Below are 4,176 nucleotides of genomic sequence, written 5' to 3' on the forward strand. Positions count from 1 at the left end.
TTCTGAGAACAGGACCAAAATCCCAGGCCTTTGCTAAGGAACTATCCTACACCGTGCAGATAATGAACAGCATCCTCAGAGAACTAGAAAACATAACTGTCAAGTGGTCCAGCCAGCCTATGATGTCAAAGAAATGAAATCTGCACGTTACACAGATTTCTACACTAACGTGTTTATTACAGCGCCATTTACAACAGCCAAGATGGGAAATGAGGCATGTTATCCATGGATAGACAACTGGGTGTCCTGGCTAGTTTTATGTCAACTTGACCCAAGCTAGAATCATTGGAAAAAAGGAAACCTCAACTAGAAAAAAAAATGCTTCCATAAGATCAAACTGTAGGCAAGCCGGTGAGGCATTTTCTTACTTAGTGATTGATGAGGAAGGGCTCTCAGATTCATGGGCTGGTGGTTCTGAATTCTATAAGAAAGCAGGCTGAGAGAGCCACGGGGAACAAGCCGGTAAGCAGCATCCCTCTCCTGGCCTCTGCATCAGCTCCTGCCTCCAGGTGCCTGCCCAGCCTGAGTTCCTGTCCTGACTTCCTCCAGTGATGAACCATGGTTCGGAAGGAAAAGCTAAATAAACTCTTTTGCTATCAACTTGCTTTTGGTCATAGGGTTTCATCACAGCAATAGAAACCCTAACTAAAGCAGCAGGGAAAGAAAACAGGATATGCATCATGGAATATTACTCAGCCATAACATAGAAGAAAACCCTGTCTTCTGCATACCATGGATGGAACTGAAGGCTGTTATTCAAAGTGAAATAAGTCAGACTCAGAAAGGCAAGCCCCATGTGTCTCCATCGATATGTGAGAAGGAAAAAGCTGATTTCACAGAAGTAAAGACTGGAACGTGCGTGCCTGCGTGGGTGCATGCGTGTGTGTGTGTGTGTGTGTGTGTGTGTGTGTGTGTGTGTGTGTGTGTGTGTGTTAGCTACTTTTCCATCTCTGAGATAATATACCCTAACAAAAGCAACTTAATGGAGAAAAGCTTTATTTTGGCTTCTAGTTCTAGAGAGATAAAGTCTTTTGCGATGAAAAGGACATGAGCCTTGTGGAGACAGGAGCAGGAGAGTCTTACACTACTGCCTCCACACTCAAACGCAGAGAGTGTGAGCAGGAAGTGGAGCTGGGCTATAAAGCCCCAAGGCTTGCTCCCAGCGACTCACTCCCGCCGGCAAGGCTCCATCTCCCAAAGGTTCTACAGTCTTCCCAAACAGGACCACCAAGTGAGGACCAAGTGAGCTTCTGGGGGACATTTATATTCAGCTCACAACAGGGTCTATTCATAGAGATGCCAACAAGACATGCGGAGCCTAGCCTTCTTTATGGAGTTGTTTCTGTCCTTCCAGTCCTTTGCACGGACGGACTCAGGGAATCAACCTCTGGTCACCAGGCTGAGCCATGTTACGTGGCGTGGAGCTTGCTATTGACACTAGGCTGAATGGCCAGCCAGCCCCAGGGATCTCCCTGTCACAGCCCCCCAGGCCCTGGGACTACAAGCGTTCCCCATCTCGTCTGGATTTTTATATCAGTGCTGGGCCTCAAATCAAGGTCCTCATGCTGGCACAGAAACAGCTCACCCTCTGAGCCATCACCCCCATCCTCACTGCCCACTTTGAGACTTCATCTTCTTATGCCCTAAATCTCTCCATCTGAAACACAGAGCTGGGAATCGAGGGCTACTGGAAAGGTTAACTAGCCCCCCCCCCTTCCGTGTTGAGAGCTGTTAGCAGAGTCTGACACACAGTGGGTCAACAAATGTTGGCAAAGGTTATTAGCATGACTGTTTCTATTCGTCTGAAATTAATCCTGAAAACAAAGGTGGGAACGTAGTCAGTTCAGAGGCTTGCAGTCTAGCGACTACAAAGCCGTTCTCATTTATGACTTAATAACAGAGGTGTTTGTCATAGCAACGCAGGCAAAGCTGTGACAGTTCAACACCCTCAACACCCCCCAGATTTCTGTGACATTTATAGCTTCCTCCAAAATCACTCTTCCGATTTCTCGGCCACTGACGTCTGGGTACCACACCTTGAGAGGCAGCCATTGTTAAGATAAACAAAGCAACACCCAGCCCTTGGCAACTGCAGCTTTCAGCTCCTGTGGTATTTAACCAATCTCCAGCTGCAGGGTGCAAACGGTGCTCCCTAATTGGTTCATCAGGCTCTGTACAGATCAGGTTCTGAAAACAGGCCTGGTGGGAGGATTGGGTGAGCACAAAACCCTCAGCGTTGAGCCCAGGTGGGCTGAGGAGTGTCATGGGCTGAGCTGGTGTCAACGGTCACCAGCCTTCATCTCTGTGTGTCCCATGAACTGGCAGTGTGACTGACTCTTGTGAGCTGGGGAGAGCCAGGATGAGCTTTGCCTCCGTTGTAACCACTGGAGCTCCCTCAGACGTCTGATGTTATTGTCTGTGCTCTGAAGGTGGTCATGCCCCGATGGATGCCAGATATATCAACAATAACAGCTAGCTCTTACTGAGCGACCGCAAGCTTCACCTTCCAGACTTCATCCTTGCTAATGAGGAGGCTCAGAACACCATTCTTAGTTTACAGTTGGCGAGAAAGAAGTAACGGATGTTAAAGAGGGAGGGCTGGAAAGGTAGCTTGGTCAATAAAGTGGCTGCTCTTGCCTAGATGAGGGCCTGGATTTGAATCTTAGAATCCACACACACAAAGCCATGCATATATAAAATCCTAGCTCTGGCGGGGGGGGGGGGGCGGACACACAGGTGAATCCTGGGGCCTCGCTGGCCAGCCATCTTGGCTCCCTTAGGACTCACCAAGTTTCTAGGCCAGGGAGAAGCCTTGTCTCAACAATAAAACAGACAGTACCCAAGGCGCCGTACCTAAGTTGTCCTATAGTCTCTGTACACGTGCACACGTGCACTCCTCCGGCCCCCTCCCCAGCACACGATTCATCGGGGCTGCAGATACAGCGCGGCAAGCCCTGGGTTTTGTTTCTGGCGTCACCCTAAAATAAAAATTAAAGTTAAATAACCTGTTTAGAGCTGCAGAGCGAACGAAAACACCAGCTGCTACCATGCAGTCGTTTTTTTCCCCCCAAGTAGGGCTTCAGCTGGCGAGTCAATGAAGGCGAAGCTACGTGTAGAAAACACAGCTGGGTGTGTGGCTCGGTGACAGAGAGCTTGTCTAGCATGTTCATGACCTTGGATTCTGTTGCCACTCCAGGTGGGGAGAGGAGGGGGCATATCTGTCATTGATGCGTATCTCTAGATTTAGGCTGAAGGGATATGGGTAGAATTTTCCCTTTCATTTTTACTTATGTGCCTTCTATATTTTTCATCAGAAATACATCTTACTTTTATACGTTGGCAGGAGCGGGAGGGGGAGGAACAACCAAAAGTAACGCTTTAAATGGCTGTGGCAAGAGTCTGGATGGACAGTATTGGGGTGGATTAATGATCAGCCGCAACAGTCAAGAGAGGGCAGGAAAGGTATGAACCAGGGTACTTATCTGCCTGGGGGTGAGTGGGGATGAATGGGTTGGCTGTTTGAAATACACACTTCTTTATTTCTCCTGGGGATGGCGTGTCACGGTGCATGTGATAGTCAGAGGACAACTCTGGGAACTGGTTCTCTCCAGTCACTGTGGGGTCTTGGGGGACTGAACGAAGGTCACCAGTCTGGGCGGCAAGTACCTTTACCCTCGGAGCCATCCTGACAGCTGGGTTAACAGGGAATTTAGAAGACAAGATAAAGATGTCCCGAGGAGGAGGCAGCTGACTGGGATTCGTCCATTCACTCCACAGGTGACGATTACGGGGCCTCTGGATGCCCATGACAGGCATGTTCCTGGATTTACAGAACCTCTGTGCAGCCAGGGGAAGTCAAATCATTGTAAGGTGCTTTGGACTGACAGCAAAAACCAGAGAGTTGAGGGGACTTCAGAGTTTGGCGGAGAGCCAGCTCAGACTGGTTTTCTCTTTTGAAGCAATCAGATAGACATGGGAGAAATTAAGGGGCTCCCAAGGGTTTGAGAGAAAAGCCCTTCTTTGCAGAGAAGAGCTGTGCTGAAGATTGCATCAACATGACCTTCGTCATGGAGGAGCTGGTGAGGACACACGGCTGGAGTGAGGTGAGATTAAGGAGTAGAACCAGGAGTTACCAACCAGAACAAGATGAATGAGACAGGCAGCCAACTGAGCTTC

The sequence above is a fragment of the Micromys minutus genome (genome assembly GCF_963924665.1).
Source record: "Micromys minutus genome assembly, chromosome: 9".
Taxonomy (NCBI): Eukaryota; Metazoa; Chordata; class Mammalia; order Rodentia; family Muridae; genus Micromys; species Micromys minutus.